The sequence below is a fragment of the Etheostoma spectabile genome, chromosome 4, assembly GCF_008692095.1.
Source record: "Etheostoma spectabile isolate EspeVRDwgs_2016 chromosome 4, UIUC_Espe_1.0, whole genome shotgun sequence".
Taxonomy (NCBI): domain Eukaryota; kingdom Metazoa; phylum Chordata; class Actinopteri; order Perciformes; family Percidae; genus Etheostoma; species Etheostoma spectabile.
The window spans coordinates 9,331,308-9,345,471 of NC_045736.1; the positions used below are offsets into that span (position 1 = coordinate 9,331,308).

General features: G+C 40.8%; 1 protein-coding gene and 1 long non-coding RNA gene across 4 annotated transcripts in view; both read left to right on the forward strand.

The window, feature by feature from the left end:
• cdh22 (cadherin 22) overlaps window positions 1–569 on the forward strand; it is a 187,087-nt gene extending 186,518 nt beyond the window's left edge. For all 3 annotated transcript variants that reach the window (XM_032513322.1, XM_032513321.1, XM_032513323.1), the window contains one exon: window positions 1–569. This exon is cut by the window's left edge and continues 772 nt beyond it. The gene's annotated coding sequence lies outside the window, so the exon portion shown is untranslated.
• A 4,686-nt stretch (window positions 570–5,255) lies between these two features.
• Window positions 5,256–14,164, forward strand: part of LOC116687754 (uncharacterized) — a 21,786-nt gene continuing 12,877 nt past the window's right edge. Inside the window, exons 1-2 of the long non-coding RNA XR_004331623.1 lie at window positions 5,256–5,825; window positions 6,399–6,519. This is a non-coding gene — a long non-coding RNA (uncharacterized LOC116687754). The remainder of the gene's footprint in view (window positions 5,826–6,398; window positions 6,520–14,164) is intronic.

Below are 14,164 nucleotides of genomic sequence, written 5' to 3' on the forward strand. Positions count from 1 at the left end.
AGTTTTTTGGGACTTCAGCATTAGAAACTGGCGATGATATGAGAAAGAGTAAAGAAAGAGATATCCAGTCGCCAAAATTGCCGTTTTAGTTTGGAGGATTTTCTCTCTCCCAAATCATAAATGAAAACCTCTATTTTAAGCAGTGAGACTGTTTCCAGTGTTCCCGAGTATGAACATTAAGTAGGTAAACTATGCCAAGGCAAACCTGTTTGAACACATATTTATTTAAGGAGGAACTATTTATGTATTTATTTGTTTGTATGTATTTATTTATTTATTTATTTACACCATGATCACTTTGGCAACTGAAACAGTGAACTGAAGTGCTAAAGATGAATTGAGGGGAGGAGGACATTATTAACAGAAATGAGAGACAACATGGAAGAAAAAAAGGATGGACTGCATTGGCAGGGTAAGGTGACATCTGGGCCATATGAAAAAGGACATTCTGGAAAACATTTTAATTTATTTTCTATGACCACTTTTGTAAAAATAGCCAACTCAAGACATTGATGAAAAGTAGAGGCAAGTAGAAAGAGGAAGCAGATGGAGTGAAAGACCTGCAGAAGTAAAAGTGCTCTGTTTAGTATGAACGGTTGAGACTGACATACTTTTGCTGTACTTTAGTGATTTATAAAAAGGCTTTTGGAGGTCACAAACTGAGGACAATTGCGTGTTAACAATTTCTTTTCTTATCCTCTCCACAGCCAATTGTAAGGCAATAAGGCACAAACCGCAGCAGTGATTTAAGACTGAACAAAATGACTATTTCATGGAATTGGCTGGTTGCCAGCATTGTCCCACAGGGAGCCAATTTTCATTCCAGATTTTGTGTGTGAATATGTTCAATTCTCTTCTTTTTTTCTTTTTTAATCCTGAGACATTTGATTTTGATATTTTATTTCCTTTGGTGGAGGGAGGGCGGTAGGGAAAGTGGGAGGAGGGTGGGAGGGTGGGAGGGAGGGAGGGAGGGAGGAAGGGAGGGACAACAGGATGGTTGTGTCTAATTAAGAGGAAGAAGGGTAACACATGATGAATGGACTGGTCACATCCACTTGATATCCGAAACCTATTCAATGTTGACCTTAACTTGCAAATGTATTTTAAATGAAAAAAGAAAAAAGATGAAAACAAATAAATATTTAATTTTTTTTGTTAAAAAAAAAAGAGCCTACATCTCAATGTGTGCAACACACTTCAATTACTCAGTGAATTACTCAGTAGAAGAGTTCACAGGGATGAAGCGAATGCAGCATCCGTGTAAATAACTTGTTTGCTGAAGATGTCTCCTGAATCATGGTGGAGCTAGCGTGTGTTTAAACCAGGGCTAGATTCAGAGAATAGTCCTAGATGAAAATAAACAAGTTATATGACAGGCCACAGCCAAACAAAGACTCTCCTCTCAGCACGGCTCCCTCCTGCCTTCTACCTACTACTGTAATTGTCGTAGTCACCAGACAATGCTGAATATGAAGTTGCTTTCATCTTTTTGATCTGCTGCTGAAATGGCCAGTCAGACAGTGGCTGATGTTCACAACTGGGTTTCAAAGAAATACTCAGCTTTTTTCATTAGTAGGTCTACTGCATCCACTGAGTGTGTTCTGAGAGCTGGCTTCAGATGGGGTCTCAAACGTAAATTATCCTTCACTGCTGCTTAACAAAAAGAAGCTTTCTCCACTCTTTGACAGCTATCACACTCCTTTTTGTCTATACAAGTATACAAAAGATGCCACAAATACCACAACTTGGGGTTTTGCTAATTTTATAACAGTGTTGCAATCACAGTGTGACTAAAAAAAATCACAGGTTTTACTTAAAATTTTGAATATTTTCTTCAATGTTTATTTGTGTAGGGATAAGTACGTAGCATAAACCAATGACACACATTTAAAGCCTAAGCTAATTTACAATGCCCATCCTTAGATAGAATAAGGATGGGCATTATCTGGAGAAATGTGTGAAGTAATTAGGGAATTAAAGGCAGAATGCGTGGGATTTGTCTGTTGAAGTTTGTAAACACAACATTGAACGTTGGCCCCCTCCTGCCTGGCTCAATGACACTCTGACCGTTGTTGCCAGAGTACCACTTGCAGGATCACATCACACTCTTCATCCCCATCCTCTCCTTCAGTGCTCGCCAGCGGGGGATAGCCAATCCCAGATTCATTCTCGTTTTGGAACAAGCTTTGTCCACTTGGCGTTTTGCCTCGCTATATTTGCATTTTTTCTGTCTGTAATTTTCGTAGCTTCCTCTTGGTTGCGTGCTTACCGATCTGGCACCTGGTCGACACGTTTTTATAGAGTTCAGCTCTCACACCCTGCACAGTGTGGCAGGGGGGGTTACACACCCAGTGACCAAAGGCTGATGCCCAGAAACGTACCGAACACAGCAAAATGAAAAGAAAAGAGAAAATACAGTCAGAGTGTTGGGTCTCTGCAGATACAGACAGCACCACACGTTTAGTATAGTGATGATTTAGTATTAGTGATGATGTAAGGAGTTTTTTTTTTTAAATCTATACATTGTTTTTTAAGGAAAATCCTACTCATCCTGCCTTTAAAGTTCCAACTTATATTGATTTAATAATTTGAAACCGTTTCTACATTACTGCCTTCACCAATATGCAGCCAACTCTATTATACTTTATTGACCTATACTGCTGCAGTGCATGTATTTATTTGTGTATCTTTGCCAAGAAGTGATTTAGCCATCCATTATTAATCATAGCCTTTAGTCCAACAGTATTTGCTAAGTGACAAGCAAATGTCACGGTCTGAATGGATGTACACAAATGTAGGTCAGCATGGGCTCCACAGTCACAGTCATACAGGGAGCGAAGAATACATGTGTGCCTTTTAAAGAAGCTCTGTACGAGACATCCCGATGGTTACAGGTCATATGACTAATGCCATGAAAGTTGAGGTTAAAGAGTAAGTACATATCCAGGGGAAGAAAGCGCCCTTGGTCACTTCAATCTTATTTTCCCTGCAAACAAGCATTTCATTCATCTTCCATCATTGTCAGAGAAAATGTCATTCCTTAGTGATGGTCTGCACATGTGAACATATGAATGTGTTGCACATAAATCCGACCATTTCCCCCTAACTCAAGGGGCAACATGAGTCCTATCATTATGCACATACATGGTTGGTGTTGGACACTTCTCCAGCGGGACAGCTTTGTGATGTTAAATATCCGTTTCTCTTCTCTCTGTACTTGGCTGGGTAATGACAATTGATTAAACATTGCGGGCGGGATATAAATGTGCACCACAGAAAATATCAATCACATATAGCCTTATAGCTGAATGGCATTAGTTATTTCAGTTTTCCGACACACTCAAAGACAGGCTTTTACCTAGGTAAATACAAATCCATTTAGCTAACTACACTACATACCCAAACCACACTTTATTACAAGAAATGCAAATGCATCACTCTCAACAAGCTGAATTAATAAAGGGAGATGACTCTTTGTTTGTTTTATTGACATACTGTATATACAAACACAAAGCTTGGATAATGACGATTACTTTTTTGTTGTTTGGACAGTAACTTACTTTGGCCTGTAGCGATCATTGAATTTATACTAAAACAATAGTAGGCCTACCATTTATTTGTAGAGAACTCTAAAAAGTCAGATCTTGAGAAACTAAATAAAACAGCCTTGTGAGACAAAACCTAAAAAGTAAGATAAGATAAGGGTTTAGGTAAAAAGAACAAAGGCATTATGTACTGTAACAACACGCAAGTATTTTCTAAATTACTTGTTTAGGGTTGCAGTGGAGCAGTTGTCTTTCCCATCAGGTATCGAGCAAGAGGCAGACCACACTCTGGACAGGTCGCTGGTCAGACCCATGGGCTATCAGGAGCTTCCTCTTCCCCTAACCTGAATGTGTTTTCACTGCAAAAGGAAAGTGAAACATCTTGAAGAAAACCCATGGAGAAAAGTGGAGTCAAAAACCAGAACCTTTTCCTTTTGAGGCAACAGTGCCACCATCAAATAACAACCCATCTACAAGAACGTGTTTGAAGCTGTTGAAATGATATTGATTTGTTTTTACTCCCGGAGCTCTTCAGTTAGGTTGATCCAAATCACAGAGGCCCAGATGGAAAAAGCCCCTTACCCCTTTTTTTAATTCTAAATGCTAGTTCAGATCAGATCAGCGAGAGGGGCCCTGCTGGAGGATCAGAGGCTGTGCACTGGATCAGAGAGTGGTACAATTTGTGCAATATAGCCGGGGGCAAGACCAACCAGGCAAACACACCTGTTCCTTACTGATCAGAACTTTTGTAATAAGAACCATCATACCTTATAAGCACCCCCTGCAGCCCTACTTCCAAGGTCTAATTGTTTTGCTAGCAGTTCAATTGTATTGTTTATTTAATTGTTCCTAACTGACTAGCAAAATAAATAACAATTGGTAAATCGGTTAAATTACAGACAAATTCATCCATGTAAAATAAATTGTTTTATGTAGATAAAATCCAAATTTATCAAAAGAAAAAGAATTGCCCCCCCCAAAGGAGTCCTCTGAACAGCAGTGCCCTACTTACATACTGTGGAACTTGCCCTGAGTGTCTATGTCACTAAATCAGAATAATTCCATGCGCAACATGTGTTTTATTATTATTATTATTATTAAATATAATATTTAACAAATTCAGCTAACATCAACACTAGTCTGTTGGTTTTCATACGTGTACCTTGGCATCTTGTGCTCCACGGAGACCCGGTTCAGTCTTCAATTTGTTTATTTTTTACATTAAAACACGAGAGCAGAGGATATTAATAATAATGTGAATTGCTCATAATTCTGCAGCAGGGGTGCAAACATAGCGGAACTTTTACTTTCTCGGCCAAGGGAGAAACCACTGATAGAGGTAAAATATATATCACCAGTGATCATTATAGTATATAAAAGCACATATTAAATACTGCTGGTTTTGTGGTGTAAGCAATCCTAATCTGAGGCCTGCAGTGCACCACAGAAGCATCAATGCATTTGTGCCTTCATCAGCGTGAGAAATGCAAGGTGTGGTGTGTGAGCATGTGAACTGGTTGAATCCATAGACCGTTAATATATGGTCTCTGCTTGAAACTTGATTTATGGTTCTGTGGAGGCTCCACGCAAAGCCGTAGCCTACGTAAGCGGCCTTTTAAATCTACACGTGCGTCAGTGTGAGTATCTAGGCCAGCATGTGTGTACGTGTGTTAAGAGTATGTGGTAGAGCGAGTGAGAGAGTGACGGAGATGTAGAGAGAAGAGAGATCATATGATTGGCCCACTTGCGTGTCTTTCATGGGAACACTGGCCATTCACATCCTTGGTCTTTGGATGACCGGCCCACAGACAGGAGAACGAACACATAATTGGCTCACTGTTTGTCTCTCATCTATGTACTGGCCAATCACATCCTACTACAGCCTACCGTACCATCCTACCATAGAGATAGAGCGCATTTAAGTCCCGCCCCCACAGGCGGGGAAAACAATTCGTCACTAAAGCCTGTAGCTAGCTAAAAAAACGAGATTTAAGCATGTCAAATGATTGTTTTAGTAACCCATGTCTACATGTGATGACAAATTAGCTGTAACTAAGCTAGTGTTAGTTATGTATTAGCAAGCTAAGGCAATTGCAAACATATATTTCTCCACATTCCACTATAACTCAAGTTGCAGGTACTGTATACAACATGCCTTTAGCTTAATTTATGGACTTGTTGTGACCTGTTTACTGTTGAAGACATCATGCCATGCACCCAGGCTCCAACCTCAACCTTCAGCCGCCTTGCCAACATGAACCAGGCTGTCTTTTTGACTCAGTGAGTACACTATCATACTCTCTTACTTAGCACTATAGCTAGGAATCAGTATTTGGGCTGGAATGCAAGGGTTCAAAATCCACTTTTTGCCCACCAGCCAAATAGCTAGTACATTTTCAAATTCCACCACTCAATATATTACCATTGCTTTTTGGCTGGTGAGTGAAGCAACTATAGTAGTCAGCAGTTGGCTGGTAAATGGTGCTAATTTTGACCCCTGCTGGTTCTCTGAATACACCCATGGCTGGTACTGTATGTTCTTGTGTAGAAGGGGAGTGCAAAGACGGGTGTCCGGCTGATTGTGGTGGGCGTGCAGGCACAAGGTTCCATCTTTTGAGCTAATCTCAGCCTCTCTTTCCTACTTTCCACAGTGCATGAGGATATGTTCTGCATTCTATGTAAGTTTTTGCATTCAGAGCATTTATTGGATAAAAGTTGCCATGGCAGAAACATTTTATTTAATCCTGTATAGTCAAACCTTGGTCTAGTTAAAGCTGTCTCCTCCCTTTCCCTTTAACACACCCTGTGTGTTAAGGGTTTTCTGCACGCTGTAATATTTTCTTTCACTCTTAGGACTGACGGACAGCTATCGGATCAACACAGTATACCACTCTGTCTGGGCTTACTTCATCCACCCACTGTAGGCCTATGATGACTGCCATCATTTTGGCTGTATAAACTGACAGCTGATCAGGTATTCTTTTCCTTATGTTAACATTTGTTGACGGTATATACATCCATATGCCTACTTTATCCTTTTCATCTTTGGTTCCGTCTGTATACATATATGAAGAACTAAAATATTTGCTTCTTACATAATTACTTGCCTATCTCTCTCTCTTTCCCCATTCTTACTTTAATTCCATTATATTGGTTCTATTTCAAGTCTCGAGAATAGCCAGACAGACAGACAGACAGACAGACAGACAGACAGAGACACACACACACACACACATTACTGTGTGGTGCTTTCATTAGCAGGTGCACATGATCAGTGCTCCACCAGGTGTTGGCAATTTGGATCTGTACCAACTGTGATTTGTAGGAGGGGTGAAGCCATGGGTTCTTCGTAATTTTTAATGTACCTTTCCTTCCAGGCCAAGTAAAAACAAATCTCTGAATGTAATATTAAAAAATTAATTGTGCAGTTAAAACTTTAATGAAAAATGTGTGTAGACAACTGGCTTAGTTTGTAGTTGTTTTGAGAATTTTGTGTGTTGGCTGGGGGAACTCCTCTCCTTTTCTGTTTTGTATTTGTTCAATCAGTCATAGCTTTGCTCAGTGAATGAGGCAGATTGAAAATAGAGCTCTGAAGTTTTTAGATTACTGGTGTTGTTGGTGCTCCTTATCAAAGGGTTATAAATACGTACGCAACACAATGGTTTTGCAATTAGTTACTACAATGAAGCACTCTCACAGCGTCTCTCTAGGCATAACAGGGACCGTACCTGTGTTGTTGTTTTTTTTACATTTTGGTAACCACACGAGCTAAAAGAAATGAAGGTTCTGAAAGCTGTACCTACTCTTAGTTTTAGAATGGACTGCTCAACTTAAGTACATAGACCTGATTTAGAGGTCAGTGGTGACTCTATAACTCATTGCAGTGTAGCAGACAATTGATTTGACGCTGTCTCTGTTACTACATTTGAGTCTGCCTCTACAGCATCTCTGTCACTTTAAATGAAGGACGTCTCACTGAGGCCTCACTATGTGGAGAACATCAGCGCGGTCTAGTCTCTTGGCGTGTGGGTAGTATGAAGTGCATTGTTTCACAGCTTGAAATTCATGAGGGAAATATCTATATACAGAGATTTTTAACACATTGCTAACATGCACAAATATGTGGCAGCAAGCCATTGTAGTGTTACTGACATTGCTCCCTTGAGCATTCTGGGGAAGAAACAAACCGTCACACGCATAGAAAACATTTGTGAACACAACTTATTTTACCATAAGCCGCACTTGCTGGTATTTGGATTCTTTTGTATTATTTTAATCTTTTGGGGACTACATGTATGAATAAAAACAATGTCAAGGAAGAAGACAAATGGGTTGTACAAGATTTAGTTAAAAGTTACTTTCCAGGTATAGACAAAAACAACATGCATATGATTGGGGGAATTAAAAGGGAGATGCTTTGATGACGCCCTTAAAAAACAAAACATGCATTGCATGTTGATGGTTTACTTTGAGAATAACATAACATAGATGTCTGGCTAGAGAAGAATGAATCTCCCTTTTTTTAAATACTGAAATTTTTGTAAGAAACCTGATTTTTGTTCTCACACCTTTTCATTTCTGGCAAACCAGAGGTGAGGAGACGAGCATGTTTACCCAGTTAGAAAGGTGGTTTGATCCATTCTCATATCTCTTTTGAAGATGCTCTTGATACCATATTTCTGTGGCCTTGCACTCTCTGAGGCTCCGCCAGAGCTTTTAGATGATACCTCTCTACCTAAGAACATTACTCCACCTGAGCTGACATCAACTGTCATCACATATACCATAGATGTTTTCAAAGAATTCTCGTCACCTACCAGGAGACCCCTTGAGGCATCAACATTTCAAAAATACAATGAAATAAAATGGCACATTCAGAAAAAGCTAAATATTTTGTTTGATGTCGTCATGCCCCCACAACAAAAGGCCCCATGCAGCAGGAACGGGTCTGCAGATGCGGATCCAACCCCTTCAACACGTAGTGCATACTAATATGATCTCATCCAGACGTTTACTGTGACCAGCAACTTGCAAAGGAGACACATCAGTGATGTTCACATTTCAAAAGTATGGGTGAAATAAAGGGTGTCCAGGTAGTTGATCTCTCTACTGGGAGATGTAGAGGCATTCGTCTCTTTGCACACAGGGAGATAGACTGAGTCTCCCATGTCTAAAGCCATACTGTATGAGTCTCTGGTGTAATGGTAGGAGGACACAGATAGAGCATATATCACTCCATGCTGAGGTGTTCTCCCACCATCCTCTACAATTTCTTGCCCCGGCTGGATCAATTGTCTTCTAAATGGAGACCGTAAATCAGCTCAGGGTTGACAAAGTACCAAACTCGTCAAGGGCAAAGGTAGAGCTGTCCTACTGTGTTTCTCCATTTAAAAAAAAAAAAAAAAAAAAAAAAAAAAACTAAATATTTTTTTTTTTTTTGCTCTGTCCCTCTTGATTGATTATTCTAACATTTTAACATGACCCTACAGACATGTGCTACAAAACAACAATGACTGCTGATTAATAAAGTGCTGTGGCGTGCTCACGGCTACGGTAAGAACCATGTGTTCCCCGCCATCCACCCCTTTAAATATATACCCAATTCCCAGTGACGTGCCACACCCAGTGCAATACTCCCCAAGTGGCTAAAATTAATAACTAAATTAACCAAACTTAAAAAGGTGGATAAAAATGGCTCCTACACGCCGGCCCCCATTTGTGTAAAGCTAATCAAAATGAAATCATCTTCTTTTCTTGAGTCTAGGCCATCTGTAACACTTCAGCTTCCATCAAAAGGCAGATCTTCGTTACAGGCAGACGGGGTCGCCAGGCGCTCCCGCAGCATCCAGACAGACTACTGGTCTTCACAGAGACGGGTGTTAAGCTTGGTTTTGTCGTCGTTCAGTCTCTTCCTGGTTACCAATCTCACGGGCAAAGTCCTGCTCCACACGCTCCCTCGGCATCCTCCGCACCTGCTCGTTGCTCCACCCTCCTCCACCATGTTGGATCTGAATCTGCAGTTTCTCCTTCAGCCCCTTCACCTGTAGCTCCGTCTGAGCTTTCTGATCCTTCATCTAGAAGGCTTGAGAGATGTCTTTCTGCTCCACCTCCATGCTCTGCCTCATCCCCTCCAGGCTGTGCTCATAGTTGTACACCTTTTGAACCTTTTGAGGTGCAGCTGCTGTGCCTCCTGGTTGGGTTTCTGCTTCAACGCCTCCAGAGCCAGTTCAGTCTGAATACTGACAGCCGGACCTGAGACGCCGTCCAGGTGACACAGAGCAGTTTTAACTAGCTTCTTCCGGACCAGAGAAGACAAGCTGCGCTTCATCTCCGATGTGGCACTGGCTGGTCGTTGTTCGTTCCAGCTTAAAGCGGCGGCAGTGATGCGTCATCTCATCAAGCTGTGAACATCTCTCCACTGATTGCTGGCACCTACTCACGCAGCATGACTCTTCGTTGTTCCTGTGTGAAGGTGGCCCCTTGTGGTGTTGGTGCCAAGCTGATGATGTGGTTGGTCCTAAGGCAGTATTAATGGCAGCAACAGTAGCTTGGCCTCTTCCTGTATAGCTGCTCCTGGGTTTAGAGGAAGGGTCTCGTTGCATACCCTGTAGGTCACCAAAGAGAGGATCAGACAGTCTTTATCTGACGCTCAGTGAAGGCCACGAAGTCTGAGAACATAGATCTGTAACCACGGCGCTCCTGCATCTCCCAGGTGACAGACCTCCATTTTTCCCTCAGTTTATATGGCAACTTCATCATTATCCGGCGAGGATTGGATGGCACATTTATCTCCTTCATATGCTGTAAGTCTTCCATGACATTGCAGCAGTCCGTTAAAAAGATTGAAAAAGCCTACAGAGCATTGGTGTCATTGATGGCCACTCCAAAGCCTTCTCCATATAGGCTACAGCAATTTTCATTTCATTTCCAAAATATTCTTTCAATAGATTCTTTTCTCTCTCAAAGCCCTGTCTAGGAGCCATGTTATAGCAACTCCGAACCAGTTCTCTTGGCTGCCCTTTGGTATATTGCTCGAGGTAATACAGGCACTCTTGTTTATCTGTAGCTTTCTTTTCAATAGCTTGCTCGAAAGCTCTAAAGGCAGCATATTTAAGTGGATTGCCATCAAACTCTGGGATAGCTTGTGGAGGAATAGAGACTAAGGCTTGGTTCTGAACCGCCTGAGCAGTGATGTTAGTTTTCTGTTGCATAAGGTCGTACAGAATAGAGTGTTTCACATCGTCAAGAGGAATGAGGATGATGCGACTGTGATAGCATACGTGTACTCCCTTGTGAGGTCAGTGGCTGAAATCCTGCTGTTGAAGCGTTGGTGGGTCTGAGGACATCCCCCCACACCTCAGACCTGTGAGAGGATGGTACATATGAAGAAAATGGGTTACTAGACCTTACTGAGGACTGGGCTTGTGGAGTGTGCTGCCTTTCTTTAGGCCGTACAGCCAGTGGCAGAGTCTGGTCCTGTTAGAGACTTTAGCTTTAGGAAGTTGCAAGACAGGAGCTGTGTTCAAAGAACTTAATGTTTGGGATTTTAAGTGTGCTTGAAGATAGGCATTCATAGCGTCTTCTCCATTCTCCTCTTCATACTCATCCACATCTTCACCACCACATGCATTTTCAAACAGACAATTTAGCTGTAGTAGCAGCCAACTTGGTGTCAACCTCTAGCTCTTCCCTGTTCCTTTTCAGCTTTGCCTTTTCAATTTGAAGGGCTTCTTCTTCGTCAATGTCATGCATTTCTTTTTCAAAGCAGCTGCAGACTGTAAAAGTGCAGCCCTTTCAACCTTTGCCTTTAAACGTACAGAATTAACACTGGAAGCCATTGAATGGCTGGAAGAAGGATCTCTGTGTTGACCCTTTTATTTGAAACATTGGAAATACTATCTTCAGGCTTTGTCATTTGTTATAGAGAGCAGATCAAGATTCTCATTGTCCTTTTCAGCATCAGCCAACCATTGCTTCGCATCATTCTCAAATATATTTTTTTCATTGTTTTCTGTACAAGTCAGTATTGTTGCTTTTCATTTTCAGTGTCTGGCATAGGCATTTCCAGCAAAGTAGAGTTTCTAAAGCCTCATTGCACAGTGTGGTATATTTGCTGAGACGTTTCTTCACATCTGAGTTTGAAATGTCACTTTTCCAGAAAGAACCTCATTAATCCTTTGCTTAATCTTATCAGCTTGCATAAATTGTGATTTCCGATTTTATTTTATTTTTTCTCTTGTTTACTTCCCTGAATCATCAACAAGAGAACTTGACTTATCAGGAATATCATTTTTGTCTGTGGCCACAAAAGCGGTCTTGGCCTTGTCGGCAAAGTTTTCTTCCTCTGCATTCATCTTTGTACGTTATGCGCATCAGTTCAAAGTGCTCAAGGAAACAGCACAGTTGCTTTACTTATACAAAGGCCACCAACAGCATGCACAACTCAGCACTTTAAAATATTCAGAGCGTCTGAATTTCTTTCAATTAACAGCATTTAAGTAGCCTAATTATATGAAGCAACAGCACTGAAACAGCCTTTCATTTCAGTTTCGAGAGTCAACGTTTTTTTTTTCCCCAATTCCATCGGCAATGGTATATGGAAGTGAACCCACCGGCTCTCCGTGGTTGCGGTCTGCGCTGGATGACATGCAAACTTACAAGTGTTTCCAATTAAGGCTTCCCAACTACGCAACAGAGTAACCCAATGAAACGGGAAATCCTTTCCATATCAAACGCCGTGGTCAACAGCGAAATGTTTTTACAATCTTGTCCAATTCTGTATCCAAACAATCAGGACGTTCCTGTCCAATTCAGAAGCGTATCCAAACGAAGAGGAATCAGTTCTTACGGTGTTGAGGCTATCTTGTAAGCCTCGGTATGGATGCCATGGTGTTCTCAACGCGTAGCAAAAGATCTTAGGTCCAGGCATTAGTTCTCGTCGGGTGGTGTTCTAGTTTTATTATAAAAGTAGAAAAGGCGTATTCACTTAAAATAATGCTTCACTCAGTGCTGATTTAATATAGTTCTGTGGTGTGCTCACGGCTACGGTAAGAACCGTGTGTTCCCTGCCATCCGCACCTTTCCCTCACTGATTACCACACCTGTAAATGTTCCTAATTCCCAGGGACGTGCCACACCCAGTGCAATACTCCCCCAAGTGGCTAAAATAAATACCTAAATTGACCTAACTAAAAAGATGGATACAAATGGCTCCTACAATGACCAATAACTTGAAGTGGCATTCAATATACAATAAGGATGCTAGATAAACCCCAGTATATGGTAACTGAGCAGGGATAGCAGGCTCGTTGTGCCAGTTTAATATGCTCGCCAGCACTTTCACACTCATGCTAAAATAGGCCATTAAATCGCATTTGGTGCAACAGATGCTGTGAAGATAAAGGAAAAGTTATGTACAGGGCATGTGTCTCACATGAATAGGCATTGTGTTGTCAAAAATGTGTTGCGACTTTGGCAATCCAAATGTCATTGTTGCTGTTACGATTCATTGCTATTCATGAGCCGTAGATCTCGTAAGGTCATCTCAATAAAAAGGGCTTGAGACTCTGAAGAGGCTACTTCAACAATAGACTTAAAAGAGCCACGGCCGGCCTTAGCCCCACTCTTTAATTAAAAATCACATGTGCTTGGATTAATAAGGAGCTGCCTAATTTAGGTAGAGCTATAGTCATTTCAGTGGCTTAACAATAAATACATCCGTTAATTACAAAAGGAAGTGATCCTGTTTAATGAAAATAAATAGTACATCTGAGTTGAGTTGCATGTTCTCCCTGGATTTGTTTATGAATATTTACTTATAAATAGTTTAATACTAAGATGTAAAAGCAAGTTGTCATGGGCTCTAAAAAAAACGGCTTAGGAAAATGTGCAGGCATGTCTGTGTGCATGTCTGCGTGTACTTTAGATACGAAGCTTGCATTGCTGCTTAAAATGGCAGGCGATGCTGTAAGGATATTTTATCACACCTCCTACTCTTTCCTATTCACCTGACATTTCAGCAATAAATGGAGGAAGCAGACATGAAGACTTAGCCTTCATACATTATTAACTGCACGGCAGCCGAGAGGAGAAACTGCAGCAGGTCTGTAGATATCAATCCTTTGAGATGCTTTAAAGTCTGTTCTCCTTCAGCTGAATTAGAGTGGATTTATCTGACACTATGGAGAAACAAATTGAAAGTCTGATATGTTTATGTAGAGTATGATCCAATAACAAAGTTCATCAAGTTCATTGATTTGATATGAAGGCATCTGCAAAGTACAGTATAATACCTGTTTTTGGGTTTATCCTTTTTCTATAAATGAAAAATAGCATTTGAGCAAATTCTAAATATATATTTTAAATGAAAACATATTCAACTAATCTGAATTTACTAATGAACATTTTGACTTGTGTCGAATTTCTCTCACATTTATTTGATCCCACACCTCACGATGGTACCCAGAACAGACATACAACAAATGACAGAATAATTAGATGAGATTCTTTGTTAAAGGTTGCCAAGGATTACCATCATAATAGAAATACAATTAGTAATAACACCTAGAAAGTGGAGGCTGTCACAAGGGTTGGGGACATTCTAATTTCCTTTTTTTTTT